At 48.5% G+C, this 17,031-nt stretch overlaps 1 protein-coding gene across 4 annotated transcripts in view; it reads right to left on the bottom strand.

Annotated features, from left to right (window-relative positions):
• Positions 1 to 17,031, bottom strand: part of Btbd17 (BTB domain containing 17) — a 54,213-nt gene that overhangs the window by 25,346 nt on the left and 11,836 nt on the right. The window lies entirely within an intron of this gene.

Below are 17,031 nucleotides of genomic sequence, written 5' to 3'. Positions count from 1 at the left end.
GGGCACATCAGGGGTCAGGCACCATCTGGGTGGCAGGAGGAGGGCCAGGGAATTCCCTGGGAGCTGTCATACCCTGAAGCCACACTGCCCAGGCCTGCTCTTCCCTAACAGCTTGCAGGTGCTAAGAGGCATTTCCAAGCTTTTAGGAGGCAGGCTCCCTGATCACAGGGCAGGTCCATGAGGTCTGCTCATCTTGAGCCTCTTCTTGGGGAGGTTAAATTTCCATGAAGGAAAGGAGCTTAAGGGGGAGGTGAGATTTCCTCTGCTCCTAGATCCTTCTCCTGTATGACAGCAGGTGGGCCAGGCCTGTTGGTCACCCTACTGTAGCTGGGTGGAACAAGTGGGCAGCTCTCTGGTCAAAGTCATTATAGCTGCAAAGGATGCCACCTTCGGTTCCAGACCGAAAGCCCCCAGCACTGAGAAGCAGAATTCCTAGACTTTCTCCATAATCCCTGTCCCTGGGTGTTACTCTCTCAACTGCATTGCTATACATACATTTACAATCTGATTAAGGTCACTAATCAGGTGACCTTCAAAGCAGGTCATTATTTGGGCAGACCTGACCTGACCACATGAGCTCAATAAAAGCCGACCACGCCTTGGGTAGCGGAAGGCAAGTCAGAAATTCTAAGCACAAAAATCTGATGCATCTAAAGATGTGAGGGTTGTGAGGTGGCCACATGGAAAGGCTTTGAGAGCTGCCTCTAGGAGCTCCAGCCAACAGCTAGCAAGGACCGCATTCATACCACACAGGAACTGGGATCTGAGAACAACCCAAGTGGACCTAGAAGTGGATTCTTCCCTGGGGCCTTAGGTGGGAGCTCAGACAGGTCAGCACTTTGATTTGGGCTTCGGGACATCCCAAGCAAAAGACCCAGTGGAGCCTGCCCCCAAACATCTAGTGCACAGAACTGGGAGTTTTGGGTGGGTGTTATTTTAAGCTGCTAAATTTATAGTAACTTGCTATGCAGTCATACCTAAAACAGATCCCTGCACAATGGAGTTTCCAGAGCATGTCTGTTCACCCCAGGGGAACAGGAAGTGCAGAGTTTGGATTTCACCCTCATCCTGTACTCTGGCTGGGCTCCTGTTCCCCACAGAGGCAGCCAGATCTTATCCAGTTACTGCCACAGGCCTAAGCTCCTATGACTAGGCTGGAGGCCCAAGTCTGGCACTAACCAGTTCTAGATAGACCAGTCAAAGGGGAACAGCCCACGTGTTAGGCCTCTGTATACAGGTTTCTTGTATGTTTGCTTCTTTGCTTACTTTCATATATACATTTTGTTTTTGGTTTTGTTTGTTTGTTTTTGGAGATGGGATCTTGCCAGATAGTTCAGGCTCATCTTGAGCTCATTATGTAGCCAAGGCTGGCCTTGAACTCATTGTGATTATCCTACTTTAGCTATTACAGGTATGTGCCACCACCATGCACCCAGCCTTGTCTTATATTTCTGCCCAGTTCTGATATTGTTGGATGTTCTAATCCTTGGTAAGAGCAAAATCTTTTCTAGACAGGGCTTTCTAATTGAAAATCCATATTACTTTCAAATAATCCCGTAAGACTCAAAATGGATTGTTCTTTTTTGGTTCTCTGATTTAAATGTTTTGGTTTCATCCTTTGGCAGAAATGGTTGGCTGTTTGCCAAAATTCCTCATTTTAGTATAGTTGTCATGGAGGATCAAAGACTACATTTCCCAGCTGCCCTTGCAACTAGGTTATTCATGTGACAAGTTTCTACCAATAGGATGTAAACCCGAAAGAGCAGAGTCCTGAGCCAAGGCCAGAAGAAGCAAGCACATCTCCCATACTTTCCTTCTTCTTCTGTCACACGAAGGTGACAGTGAGACCTGAGGGAGAGAGGGAGTCTCGAAATGAACAGAGCCTGGATCCCTGAACCATCAGGTGGCCAATCAGGAGCAACTTTTTCTCTGTTGTGTAAACAATAAATTCTATTACATATTTGGGTGTTGTCATTGTCTCTTAGCCTGCCCTTCATAAGATATCTGTCTTCTTCGGCTTTGATCTAAATCAAGATGCACAAGATGCTGACAAAGCTCCTGGGATGAAAACCTCCAGCTCCCTTAAACTGGCTCCCTTTCCCGTCTTGATTCATACTGTCTGCTTGCTCTGAAGTCTGAGCGACTCAGCCAGCCTAGGCCCCAATCCGTCTGCTGTTGGTGAGCGCCTGGCCTAGCAAAATGCACATTTATTCTCCCACACATAGAGTTCTTTTTTCAGCAAAGGCAGAGCAGCAGTATATTTGGAGAGGCAAACTGCGATTCAGCACAAGGCTCCTGGTTACATTGGGACACATCCAAGGAGCTCGTGTCTTCAGCCCCAGCTCCCTAAGCCAGAGCCTCCAGAGGTTGGTGGAGAGCAGCAGAGGGGCAGTGGAGGGGGGAGGAAGCCAGAAGGAGGTGACAATTCTCTCAGAAAGCAATTAAGCATTTCTTGGTGGCCTCAGGGACAACCTCAATTTGTGGTACTTTTCCTCCAGGGAGGCTGAGGAGCAAGGGAAGAAAATATTGTGGTCACAGTTCTTGAAAACCCTGCTTCGTACTGTGGCTTTGGGAAGACAGAGAAGCTCACTGCAGGAACCCTGTCTGGCCCACCTCTTGACCCATGCTCCCCCATGGAGACTCTTGGGATAAATGAGTGGGACCCCAAATATTAAGAAACCTCTTGCCGTCACCAATTTCTCAAGCTTGGCTCTGAATTGCCAGCCCCAGCAGGAAGAGGAGAGGTTAAACTGATGGTGGTAATGAAGCCCAGAAGAGGCTGCACCCTGCTAAAGTTCTCATGTGCAAAGGCCCAGCTCCTGTGAGGGGGTCAGAGGCCCTGGAGATTAAAGGATACCACAGCCCTTCCAGAGTCTCCAAGAAAACTTTGCCTCAGCAATTTCCAGAACAACTTTGCTGTTTGTCTGCATTAGGAAATCACAGGCTGCAGGCTACATAGAGCCCCAGGAATTCAGCCACTGGCTTCTCCTGTCCTTTCATGAGCATGACAGTTAGATGCACAGAGCAGCACTGAGGTTAAATTACAACCTGACCTGGGCTGCCCCTCAGATACCAAGAGGCTCAGAGAGGGTCAGTGGATAAGCAGGTCTCTCCAGACCTCTCACACCGTGGCCCGAATGGGGGCGGCTCTGTTCCAATGCTAGGTAGTTCTTAGCCCTCAGCCTGCGTCTGTGGTGAGCTGTGGAGCCAGAGTGGATGCATTGTGGTGTTTGGTGGAGACGGCCCTAATTTCCCATATTTTTATGGTACTCCACCACCACCTGGCCAAGGTTCTGTCTGCCTAGTCTGATCCCTTCTCTTCACCTAACCTGTTCCTCTTTTTTGTTTGCTTTTTGAGACAGTCTCACTATGTAATTCAGGATGACCTTGAACCTCTTGGACTCACTATATAGCCCTAGCTGACCTCACATTTGTTGAGATCCTCCTGCCTAAACCTCCCCAGTGCTGGGCTTACAGGTACCACCATGCCCAGCCTGTTCCTCTTATTCTGTCACTTATACCTTAAGACTTTGCTCACTTGTTCTTTCCAAATGTCCCCTCTCCCTGTCTGCCTGGGCCCACTCAATGACTAGATTGTAAATACGACTGACCTGATCCCTAACGACAAGCCCCCAGTTTCTCCCAAGAAGCTCAGGTTTGATGAGTGCAACACCCGGGGCACTAGGTGACCACAGGAAATGCCAGAGTCCAAAGTCTTCCCAGGACTGGTGGCTCAGATGGCTCAGGAGCAGAAATAACCTGAGCCTGCCTGCTGCCCTTTACTTTTCGGGAGTGACTCAGCAAAAGGCTGGCAGATGGGTATGCGCCTCTAGCGCTGCACCCTGCAGAGGGACTGAGGTGCAAGGCCAAGGCCTGTGTGTGGAGAAGAATTGGGGCCGCTCACAGGGAAACAGGCTCAGCCGCACTCGCGAAAAGCCCACAGATAGTTCATGGACCCCATTCTCTATGGAGGAGCCAGGGGAAAACAAAATGAATGCCACACACCACTGGCAGGGGGAAGAAGGCGCTCTCAGGCTTCACTAGCTCTGTAAGCTGAGCCTGTCTCTGTGGAGGGCGATTCAGCAGTATCTGCAAAACGCACAGATTCTTTGACCCAGCAACTCTACTTCCAGCTCTGCCCCGTCTGTTTATGAAATGCCCGCGTGGGGCTGGTAACAATGCCAGAAGACAGGAGCTGCCCTTCTTAGAGGACTGGGTCCACACTGGGGCTGCGTCCCCATAGGATAGACTGTGGACAGAGCAAAGAGAGACACTCAAGTAAGACTATGGAGCTGGGCATTAAATAAATTGCAAAGAAGAGAAACAGGCATCCATGCTGGTGCATGCCTGTAATTCCAGCTCCATGGGAGGCCGAGGGGAGAAGATCACAAATTCGAGGTCACCTGGGTAACTTCATGAGACCCCAACTCCTGAGTTGAATACATAGCTCGGGAGGGCATTTGCCTCGCACGCAGGAGGAAGTAGAGGAGGAAGAAAGTGGAGGAACACAAAAATCAAGGCGCTAAGCAGTCTGTAGGGCTGGCTGGCTTCCGGTCTCTACAGGAACGAGACGGCACGCTGCTGCCAGGTAAAAGAGATCGTGCATGCGCCCATCTGCTCGTGTGCTGTAAGCAGTGTCTCCGGATGGATAAGGAAGAAACTGGCTGTCTCGGTTTTATAGGAACAGCTAGTTTCTTTATACACATCTTTGTGACTCAAAGTTTGGCCTGGCACACTCCCGTCAACCTGGGCCATGCACAGAAACCTTACCACGGAAAAAAGCAATAACAACAAAAAACCTTTTTTGAACTGTTGTGAGCATGTTATCTATTAAAAAAACTAAATCAATATAAAGTACGTGAGCCCCAGCTCTGTGTGGGAAATGATATGACCCCCCATGTTTTGTTTTTCATGGGTTTTTTGTTTTGTTTTTAAGACCATGTTTTCCTGTGCTGACCAAGCTAGTTTTGAACTCCTGGTCTCAAGAGATCCTCTTGCCTCAGCCTCCTGAGTAGCTGGCACAGCAGGTGTGTGTCCATGCCCAGCAGTAGTTGAAGCTGAGTGAGTTACAGGAGAGAATGAGGTGGTGGAGGCAAGAAACCATGTCATTTTACATTCATATTATCTGTTATATTTTACAAGCACTTCCTTTCATGGTGCCACCTGCAATCCTCAGGTCTGTCTGGGTGGGTTTTTTCCTTTCTAAATAATAAATGGAGGCTTTAACCAGGCATGGTGGTGCACACCTGTAATCCTAGCACTTGTAAGACCGAGGCAGGAGGATTCCCGGGAGTTCAGTATCAGACTGGACTACAGAGTGAGACCCTGTCAACGTCTCCCCCCCACACACACACACACAAAGAAGCTTAGAGAAACAAGACGGGGCTGGGGATTTAGTTCAGTGGCATAAGCGCCTGCCTGGCAAGCACAAGATGATGATTTGATCCCTGGTACCAAAAAAGAAAGAAAGAGGAGAGTAGCAAAGCAGTTTCTTGGAGGCCACACAGTATGCAGCTGAGCCAGGATTTGAGTCTAGGTTATGGGATCCTGTCACATGCCTTTTTCTACCCCAGGAGAGTCCTAGGGGCTGGTGTCACTGTGTTCTCATTCCCACCTACAACACGATCCAGGTCACAGTGTGGGGTGGACGGCTCTGCACTAACTGTAAGACGATGGCATTGTATTTCAGGTCAGCTTCAGGCTGCCTGGGTGACTTTTGGGGAGGCTGCACGTTGGGCCACGCTGTGGTGCACAGAGCCCTCCGAATTCACATGCTGAAACTTAGTTTCCATTGTTTTAATGTTGAGAGGTGGGGCCTTTGGGAGGCAAATAGCATCTTTATAAAAGGGCCGGATGGGGCATGTGAAAACTCAGTGCCATCTTGGAAGCTGAGCGACAGCCCTCGCCAGACATGGAATTGTCCATGCATGATCTTGGTCTTGGACTTCTCAGCTTCCAGAGCTGTGAACAGTACACTCGCATTGCTTACACATTTATTGGCCTGGGCTGTTTTGCTCTAGCAGGCCAGGCTGAGACAGCTGCTTCACATGTGAAGCAGGAACAGTCGCAGTTACTCATGATGAGGGTGGTTGGGGCTTGGATGACAGATGTGTTAAGGAAACAGAAGCCTGCGAGTCCAATGGGCCAGGCTTCCTGCCCCACTGTGGGCTGTCAGCAGCCAGGACTTTTAGACAAATGAAAAAGAAAGCATTTGACACTCACTCTAGCCAGCCTGCAGAGCGGTCTTTCTGACACTCTTCTCTCCTTCCCACCTCATCTAGCCTTTCCTTCCTCCCCGGGCCAGGTCTCACGGACAGCGGGCTCCTCGAGATGCTCCAGGAAGCCCGGGCAGTGAAGGGAGGATTTCTTACCCTTTTGCTACTTAAATTTCCAAATATTTGTTTTCTCTGGAAACTATTCATAAGGAATGGACAAGGGAGGGAGGAAGACAAAAGGTTTCCTCCCTCTCCTTCCCTTCAGTTGGTTTGAGTACTAAGCCCCTGACCAGGAAGAAAAGAGGCTGGCAGGAGACAAGGTCCTTTATAAATTCAGCCCCCAATTTGGTGTTCTTGTTGAATTTTTAGAGTTAATATATAGTTCCTACGGTGGAGACCTTGAATACTGCCGAAAGGCCCCTGGGCTGGATGGAGGCTTAGTGTCAGCCCATAGTGGTATCAGCAGGTGAAAACCTCAGGAGGTGGGGCTTGGTGGGAGGAAGTCAGATCACTAAGGATTGTGGCCTTAAAGGGCGCACTGGGACCCCAGCCTCTCCGTTTCATTGTCTTAGCTTTTTTTTTTTTTTTTTTTTTTGATACAGTGTCTCTATGCAATTCTGGCTGGCTTTGAACTTACTATGTAACCCAGACTGGCCTGCAAGTCATGGCAATCCTCCTGTCTCAGCCTCCCGAGTAGCGGGATTACAGGCACGCATCACCACGCCAGACCCCTTTCCCTTTGTTTTCTGGCTGCTTCCTTTGCCAAGTGCTCAGCCAGGTGTGATGGTACACACCTGTAATCCCAGTACTTGGTAGGCTGAGGCAGAAGGATCTTTCTGAGTTCGAGATCAGCCTGATCTCCAAAGTGAACTCAAGGCCAGCCTGAACTGTATCATAAGACCCTGTCTCAGCAAGACAAAACAAAACAAAACTTTGCCAAGCGCTCCTACCTGGCCACTGGCCCAAAGGCAGGACAGCAAACTGACCTTGGACTAAAATCTCCAAAACAAACTTTTCCTCTTTTTAAGTTAATTCAGGGGGCAGCTGATTAAAACAATAGTAAAACTGACCTTTTGTTGAGGGGGTGCATTTAAATTCACAAAACCACCACAATCAGGATAAAAACAGTTCCATTGCCCCGAAAAACACCACTTCGGGAAACCAAAACATTTCTTCACGCTCAGCCACTTCTCAGCAGCCACTGAAATGTTCTGTCACTGTAGCTTGGACCCTTTGAGAATTCACAGAAATGGAATTACACAGCATATAACCTGTTGACAGGCTTTTTTCATTCATGATCATGCCTTTGACGTTCCACTCAGTTTTGTGTATCAGTGATCATTCCTCTGTGCTAGTGAGTAGCATTTCATTCTGTTGTACTGTAACTTGTTTATTTATTCATTTATTCATTCATTCATTCACTGAAGGACCTTTAGGTTCTTTCCAAGCTTTGGTGATTAGGCCCAGAGCTGTCATAGATATTTGTGCAAAGGTTCCCAGCTGGAGGCAAGTCCGTCCCTCAAGGGGTAGCTGGCAATGACTGAAGATGTTTTTTATTGCATCTAATGGACAGAAGTCCGGGATGCTGCTAAATATACTGAATTCCAGGGCAGCCCCACAGCAGGAGGAATGTGGTCAGAAATACTGATACTGCTAAGACTGAGAAACCCAGGGGCTGGGATTTAGCTCAGCAGCAGAAGTACCTGCCTTGCAAGCACGTGGTTGTGAGTTCAATCCCTGGTACTGGTAAAAAAAAAACAGTCACAACAAGACTGAGGAACCCTTTCCTAGGAAATGTGGGACTGATTGTGGGATCGTATTGTATGAGTACGTTTAACTCTGTAAAAAAAAAAAGTTGTCAAGCTATTTCCCAAAACGGCTACCATTTTTAATTTTTTTCCAACGGTGGAGGACCAAGTCCTGCGTACTAGGTAAGTGCTTGCCCACTGAGCTACCCCTGCAGCCCAAGTTGCCTACTTTCTCCGCCTACCAACAGTGTGTGGGTGATTCACACCTTCACCAGTGCTTGGAACTGCCAGTCTTGTCATTCTAGACACCACAGTGGGTGTGTGGAGCTGCATTCCCTAGTGGGTGATACCCAATAACACAAATAAGCATCTGTGTGTCCTCTTTGGTGAAATGCCTGTTCAAGTCTATTTTGTCCATTTTTAACTGGGTTGTTTGTTTTCCTACTGTTAATTTTGAGTTCTTTATACATTGTGGATACAATTTTTTGTGGAATGTGCAATTATTTCTTTTGCCAATCTATAGCTTATCTACAGTGACCTTGGCAGAGCAAACCTTTTAAATTTTGGCTCAGGAGTGTATCTTAAGGCTAGAGTGCTTGCCTAGGATATGTAAAGATCTGGATTTGAGCCTCAGTGATACACACAAAAGAAAGGAAGGAAGGAAGGAAGGAAGGAAGGAAGGAAGGAAGGAAGAAAGAAAGAAAGAAAGAAAGAAAGAAAGAAAGAAAGAAAGAAAGAACTGGCTCTCCGATGATGACAGGAGCTTTATAATAAGCAATAAATAGGGTAATGGGTTTTTGCTGTTGTTTGGTCTTTTTGTTTGTTTGTTTGTTTTTTTCCTTTTTTTTTTTATCAGTACGAACTCACATCTGCCTGCTTGCAAGGCAGGTGCTTGTGCCGCTGAGCTAAATCCCCAGCCCCTGTTGTTTGGTCTTTTTGAGACAGGATTTCACTCTGTGGCTCAGGCTGGCCTTGAACTCATTTTGTAGCCCAGGCTGGCCTTGAACTCACAGTGATATTCCTGCCTCAGCCTCCTGAGGACTGAGATTACAGGCATGCACCACTACACCCAGTGTGGCAGTATGATTTTAAATCCTACCACTTTATTATTATTTTTCAAAATGGTTTTGGCTATTTCAATTGTTTTCCCTTCTACAGAAGTTTTTGAGCCGTCTCGTGCCTGTAGTTACAGCCTTGTTTCTTATTTGTTTTGGCAAGATATAGAGTTAGGATTCTCTGACTTTCCTTTGCAGGACTTTGCCACAAGAGATCTGAATAGAGACTCTGGGTAAGCTCCCAGGGGAGGAGGAGAAATGTCAGTTTTATAGAAAACTCAAGAAGAGTCATCCTTCTGCTTCCGCGGAGAAGGGCTGATACTTTGCCTGAGGAATAGGAACAAGCTGCTTTGCTTTTTCCCTTCAGTACAGAGCTGTTAAGTGATTATAAAATATTCACAGACTAACGAACGCTGTTAAGTTGCAAGGGCAACTTACTTGGTTTTTTTTTGACAACAAAATGGTACTGATAATTCTGACTTCCTACATGATGTCACTTCTCCATTTGAACATGTTTTTCATCAGACCAAAGGTGTCACCACACAGTACATGCATCCTCCTTTATGCATCTTCCTGCCTCTGCCTCCCAGAATGCTGGGATTACGGGTGAGTGCCACCATCTGCAACCCTACAAAGCTTTTAAAATTGTGGAGTGGGAATCCATCTGATCTGTGTCAGGGCTGAATACAGTGCCCTCTGAATCTCTGTTGAGGTTGTCACAGGACACCAGAGTGAGGAGCAGAGGTGACCAAAGGGGCAGTGGTTCTTCCACCCCCAGCCTCTGGTTATATTCTATATCTGGGAAGACTCCCCTGCTCGGTTCTTTCCTAAACCCTGGAAGGATGCGACAGCTGAGTCCTCTCTGAGCTGGCCATGCAATGCCAATACTACGGTGTTTACTATGGTAAAGGAGGTCTCTGCACTTTCTTCTTGTGCAACATGGCGGGTCTGCTTGGGGACAAGAAACCCTGGGCCATCAGTGCTAGAGACAAGAGCAGTGGGTGTGACCTGGAATGAAGGTTGCTCCTTTCAGCTCTACCATTGGCTCGCTGCTGGACCTGGGCAAAGGCTTCTGTAGGTCCCTTTTGCTCCCCTGTGAACTGGCGGCCCTGCAATCTGACCTGCCCATCTTGTGGAATTATTGCAAGACTCACGTGTGAAACCACAGCACATTTCTGAGAAGACACAGCCAGCCCAAACTATGCCATGGCTTCACTAGGGAACAGAAGGAAGTAAGTTCAGAGGTGGTCATGAGGATTAAATATGACTTTATTCCATTTTTTTAATATAGGGGTTGAACCAAGGGTCTCACACTGAGCTGCATTTTTAGCCTTTTTTATTTACTTATTTCTTTAGTCTCTTTGAGACAGGGTTTCACTAGGCAGCTCAGGCTGGCTTTGAACTCACTTTGCAGCCCAGGCTGACCTCGAACTCACTGCAATCCTCCTGCTTCAGTCTCCCAAATGCTGGAATTATAGGCATGTGCTGCCACGCCTGGCTCATCTGTTTTTGAGATAGGGCTTCACTATGTAGTTCAAGCCGTCCTTAAACTCACTATGTCCCCCAGACCATCCTTGAACTGGTGACGATCTTCCTGCCTCAGTTTCCTAATCTCGCACATTACAGGCATGTGCCACCACACCCAGCTATGTGTTACTTTCAAACGGGTCTCACTAATTTGCCCAAACTGGCCTCAAACTTATGATCCTCTTGCTAAGGCCTTCTGAGTAGCCTACAAACTTTTTATCATAAGAAGAATTCACACCTGGTGTTTTTTTTTTAATTTTTGCTTTTGTTTTGTTTTTTGAGCAGGGCTCCACTACATAATTCAGGTTGGCCTCAAACGCCTTCGGTCTCGGCTTCCCGAGGCTGGGATCAGAGGAGTATGCCACTATGCCCGGCATACCTGTTTAAAAAAAAATCTGTAAGGCTAGGTGTGCGACCACTCACATGTAGTCCAGCTACCCAAGAGATGAGTTCAATCGCAGAGTACACCTTTGCCTGTGCAAGGCCCTGGTTTAATCTGCGGCACCACAGCAGACAACAGCAACAAAACTCCATTTATAAATGTTCGCCACATCGACTAAATACGGTGATATAATAATACATTTTGTGGTCTGTAAAAAATTTTCCAGCCCTGCTAAACTGCTAGTTGCTCTCAAAGCCTGTGTTGTGAGTCACTTGGCCTCGCATTTATCACATGGATTTCACAGCACCACAGGCTGAGTCCCTGGCGATCTGAACTCTGAAGGTACAGTGAAATCACCTGGGGCGGGACCTGGGCCAGAGAGGGGGTGGCAGGAAAGCATGGCATGGCTCCATGTGGCTTTTAACATTGCTTTTCCCTTCCCGCTCCGGGCCTCCCAGGTACAGAGCATATGTTTCTGCCCGGTGATCTGGCCGGATCAGCTAGCAGGCAGGCCTCGTGGTACCAGAGAAAGGGACACTGTGGGACAGAATGGAGTCGGCATGGAACACAGTTTAAAAATCAGTCCCTGGGGCAGCAGCCCACTGGAGCAAGGGCACGCAAGGCACTGTCGCCAGAACTGGCTGCACTGGGGCTTCTGGAGTCGAAGGCTCAGCAGCATTCAGTGCCCACGGCGTAGCTGGGGCTGGCACACTTCCCTGGGCAGTGGAGGGCGGGCTGGGGACATCTGCACTTCTTTATGTGCAGCTCGAAGCCTCTGGCAGGTGCAGTGGGTGTCCTGACTTCTCTGCGTGGTTTGAGGGTTCCCCGGACAGGCCCTCCTTTCGCAGAGTCCCTTTCAGATCTGGAATGTGCCAGGGGTCGTAGCCCTGGAGCAAAAGGGAGCTGTGTAAGGAGATCACTGCTGCTCCTAGCCTGGCGGTCTCTGGCTGTCACTCTGACCAGTGACAGGACAGTGGCCCCTACCCCGCCCCTGGGCCTCTCCCTCCAGCCAGCTGTATGATCCACATCACAGGATACAGCTGAGCTCCAATAACTGTGTGGGGTTCGTCTCCCCCACCAGGCTGTGGGGAGGGGTTCGCCTCTGTTCCTAACCTCCAGTTTGGGGTATAGGATGAGGTCAAATTCCTTGTATGCTGGGGAAAAGTTCTGCCCTGTCCTCCTGAGCTGTGGGGAGCTAGTTGTCCTGTTCTGGTGGCCACTCAGGGTCTGAGTTGAGGGCAGCTGCTGGCCAGTGTTGGGCTGGGGGCAAAGATGAAGGATGATACAGGCCCTGAGTTGATGCCATCTCAGGCTCCAGCCCAGCTCTGGTCCTGAGCAGCTCTGTCCGTTGGGCTGAGATAGTTACCCACATACCCTCTCCAGTGGACTACCTGATTTCAAACGTGAATATCTTCTTTCTGCAGTCTGTCCCAACGAAAGCCCAGATAGGAGCCACCTGATGGAGTGGGCACTGACGATCTGCTGCCCTCGCTGATTCAGAGGCACACAGAGTCTTTCTTCAAAGGGCCAAAGAGCAACGGTAATTTGATTTTGTGGCCTCATAGCCTTCTTCGCAACTACATAGGTCTACAATTGTAGTCCCAAAGCAGACACAATGTGACAATGAATTAGGATGGCTGTGTGCATTAAAACTTTATCTATAAGAGTGAGTAATGGGCCAGATTGGTCCTGCGGGGGTGTATTGCTGACCCCTGCTCTATTCTACCAGACTCCTCGAGGGCAGGTCTGAATGCTCTTTAGAATCAGCCATCCAAGTGCTAGGATTACAGGCATGTGCTGGGACACCCAGCACAAACCCTTTTGCCAGTTACAGCCCAATTCTAAAGCCAAGGGTTTGTGCTGGGTGTCACAGCACACGCCTTAAATCCTAGCACTTGAGAGCCTGGGGCAGGAAAATTGTTGTGAGTTCCAGGCCGGTCTGAACTGCACAGAGAAACCTTGTCTCAAAAAGACCAAAAAAGGGGAGGGGTTCACAAACTGAATGACCTTGTACAAGTTATTTAATCCCTCTAAAATCAGTCTCCTTGTTTCCAAGAAATGCAGACAAAAAAAAAGTGTCGCCCCAAGATTTAGATCAGGTAACCCCTGTAAAGTACCTAGCATGTTGTTCAACACATGTAGGAAGGATTACATCTGCACTTGTGATTGTTGAATTGCTTGCTGGGTACATCCCATGTGCTGGAAAATGCTAAGTAATCTCTCTCTGTCACTCTGTCTGTCTGGCTCTGGCTCTGGCTCCGGCTCTCTCATTGGTTTTTGAGACAGGGTCTTGCTGTGTACTTCAGCTCAGACTTGAACACACTATGTAGCCCAGGCTGGCCTTGAACTCATGGCGATCTTGCTGCCTCAGCCTCCCAAGTTCTGGGGCAAGAAGCACGTGCCACTACACCCAGCTAACTCATACCACATTTAACACTCTCGGCAGTACTGTGAAGTAGCTCTTATCAAGCCCATTCCACAGGGGAGGAAACTCAGACAAGGGCACACAACGTTAGCTGTGGTCTGAAGGGAAACATGAAAGCCAAATACAAGAAAAGAACAAGAAGCCAGGCGTGGTGGAGCATGGCTGTAATCCCAGCACTTGGGAGACTGAGGCAGGAGGATTGCTACAAATCTGAGGCCTGCCTGAGTATGGTGAGTTCAAGACCACTCTGAACTATATAGTAAGACTGTCTCAAAAAATAAAAATAAATTTTTAAAAAGAAGCAAGCGTGAGCCAGGAACTTGGGGCAATTCTGCAAACAATAGGCCGACAGGGGTCCCAGTGGTATAACTTGTGTCCCCTGGATGCAGGGCAAGAGTGCCTATGAGCCCTTGTGAGTTCAGCTGGGGACCTTAACTCACGCGTGGGGAGGCTGACATCTGGATGGAAAGACCCTGTGGCCGGAGAGGGGTGAATGTGCAGAGGCCATGTAAAAGGCTGCCTGGTGCCCGCCTCTGTTTTATACGGCACCTCTTGGGAGATTGTATCTTTATAGATATGAGTGAGATAAGGGCTGAGACCAGAGCACAGTAGTTGGGCTGGGATCTAAGTAGGAACGGGAAGGGGCAGTTGGGCACTGAGAAGAGATGGTGTGAGGACAGACTAAAGCAATGCGTCTGTAATCCCAGGAATGCCAAGGATCGATGGCAGCCACCAGAAGCTGGGAGAGAGGCAGGGAACAGATTCCTCCAAGGCCTTCAAAAGGAACCAGCTCTGCCGACACCTTGACCTTGAATTTCTGGTATTCAGAACAGTGAGAGGATAAATTTCTCCTCTCAAGCCATCCAGTTTGGGGTAATTTGTTATAGCAGCCACAAGAAACATTATATGACCTTTGGTATGGGAGTTCCTGGTGTCCTTTGGGTCATCTCAATCAAAAGTGCACAGTGATGCTTGTAGGATGAGGCTGGACAGGGTCCAGTACAGAGGAAGAGAGAAATCACCTGACAGGATAGTGACTGAATTGAGAAGTGAGGAGTGCAGAGCCAGTTTAAGGGAAGCTGCCCCTGAGAGGCAGGAACAGGGGTGAGGCCAGGAAATACTGAAGAGAGGCAAGGCTGGCCCGCGCAGCTCCCTCTCCTCTAGGCCTGGGAACTGTAAGCAAGCGAGGCTATTGACTGTGGGTCCTGACCCGAGGGTGTGGGCTAGCTCAGTGGAGAACTATTTGGCCAGCCCCAGGGCTTCGGCCTGCAGAGTCACCCATTAGATAATCAGAAACTGCCCCGTGGAGCCATCTAACTCTCAGTCACAGGGTGGTCAGGACATGGCAGTAGGGCTGGGCCAGGCAGTGGCCAGCTACAGGCCTCTGTATCTTGACCTTGACTTTGGTGCCCCAAGGTTCTAAGTCTCATGGCCCTACGTAACCTAGCAGGACCTGGTGACTAGTGAAGGGCTGGGGTGCTCAGTGGCTTTTCTGTTATCATAGCTTGTGTCTATATGTCCTCCCAAAACCTCATGCAGTCAGAGGGTTTTTTCGGAAATAGCTGAATCTAGAGTGCGTGATGCTGGGCTTAAGGATGTGGGAACCCTAAATCAGTCCACTGACTAGTTTGGCACTGCCCTAATCCCAGTAGCCTAGATAGAGTGTCTTTCAGTTATTTTTCTCTCATTGCTGAGATGAAATACCTGACACTCAAAATTGAGGAAGAAAAGGTTTATTTAGCTCACAGTTTGTGGAAGTTTCAGTCCATAATCAGCTGGCTCCAAGACAGAGTGGCACACGGCACAGGGCCAACAGTTCATGGTGGTGAAAGATACCAAAAGCAACAAGAGCCAGAAAGGAGAGAGGCAAGCCTCTTTCCTTGGTGTGTGTGGGAGGGCAAGCACTCACTCTCCCAATCCCAGCACTAGACAGTGAACCAATCACAAACTCTAGATTCAGCCACCCCTGAAAAGCCTGTCCTTAATGGCCACGTGAGGCTTTGGGGGACATCCAGACACAAGCCATAACACAGAGTACAAAAGGGGCAGAAAAAAGATGCTAAGATCCTTTTCTTGCTTTTGCTGCCTCTGCCTGCCTTCAGCTTTTCCTCCGCAATGCTCCTCTGCTGTGCCATGCTGCCTTGGAGTCAGCAGACTATGGACTGAAACCTCTACAAACTGTGGGCTAAATAAACCTTTCCCCCTTTAACACTGGTTGTTGGGTATTTTGTCTCAGCAGTGAGAAAAGTAACTAAGACATTTGCCCAGGAGTTTCTGTCTGTTCCCACACTCTTCAACCAAAGCCCTCCTAAATTGGGTAGCTCGGGAGCCTTAGGAATGGACACCAGCACAAGAAGCCTCTTCTAGAGTAGCTCTTCTTCAACAGTGGCAGCTTGCATTATTGTCCCTCCTTGCCACTGCTCCACAAGGAAGTGGAGTCTCTTCCTCTGCCTCCTTCAGCCTGGGCTGACTTGTGACCGCTTTGAAGCAGAGTACGGCAGGGTCAAATCACGTTACTGCTAGTTCTCCACGGCACCCTGTGAGGACTAGTGATTACCACCTGCTCGTGGTGTCATTAGCTGGTGGTGGTGGTGCACACTTGTAATGCCAGCATTCAGGAGGTTGAGGATCACAGTGAGTTCAAAGCCAGCCTGGACTACATAGCGAGTTCAAGGCCAGTTTGCACTGCATAGCAAGACTGTCTCAAAAAACAAACAAAGCAAACAAAAAAAATTTTTAAAAAACGAAATGTAGGACACATTGCTGCAGGAAGAGGCCATGTGAAGGAGCCATGAGCTGTGTGAGTCAGATATCTGTAGCTACAATAAAATACCTTAGAGAAACGATTTAAATGAGGAAAGATTTGTCTATTATGGTTTCAGAAACTGCAGTCCATGGTTTGCTGGCCCCATTGTTTTGGATCTGTAGTGAATGAAAATGTCATGGTGGAAGCTTGTGCAGGGCCAAGCCAATCACCTCATGACAACTGACACAAAAAGAAAGTGCAGAGGAGGCCAGGGTTCTCTTAAGGGTCACGCCCAGTGACCTAATTTCTTCCACTTCCTGCACCTCCCACAGGTTCTAGTACCGTCTCATGGTACCATCTGTTTTAACACCTGGCCTTCAGGGACATTTCTGTTCTTGACCATAACACTGGCCAAGCCATCCTGACCAGCCGGACTTTCAGGGGACTACGGCCCCAGCTGCTGTTTGATGTAGTGCATAGAGATCCTAAAGAAGAACCCAGTAGCAGACCCCTGCCAACCACACAACCATGAGATCAAAATAAATTATTGCTGTAAGCTACTAAATCTTGGTGTAGTTTATTTACACAGCCATTAGTTATGCAGAATACTCTGAAAGACTCACCCTCTAAATCCCCTGTCCTATCTGTGTTCACTGGCTATTTGGGAGAAGCAGGGACCCCAGATCTCCCAAATGCACAGTTCTTCTTAATGATCTGACCCAGTGGTCTCCCTGAGGACCAACCGTGAGACTAGGCAGAGTTGCTGGATGGAGCTCCCCTTTCTGGGATTGGTAGGAAACCCTTAAATTGAAAGCAACAAGTATTTGTAAAGCAGCTCGATGTCAGTGGTACACTGAGATGTCAGGGACAGATACTAGCTTTTTGGTTTTTTTTGTTTTTTGTTTTGTCTTTTTCCTTTTTACTGGTATCAGG

Source organism: Cavia porcellus, unplaced genomic scaffold, assembly GCF_034190915.1.
Source record: "Cavia porcellus strain 051 isolate PalLab524CR breed Dunkin Hartley unplaced genomic scaffold, mCavPor4.1 scaffold_32, whole genome shotgun sequence".
NCBI classification, from domain to species: domain Eukaryota; kingdom Metazoa; phylum Chordata; class Mammalia; order Rodentia; family Caviidae; genus Cavia; species Cavia porcellus.
Note: the sequence above shows the minus strand (reverse complement) of the source record. Positions and strands in the feature narration are given on the sequence as shown.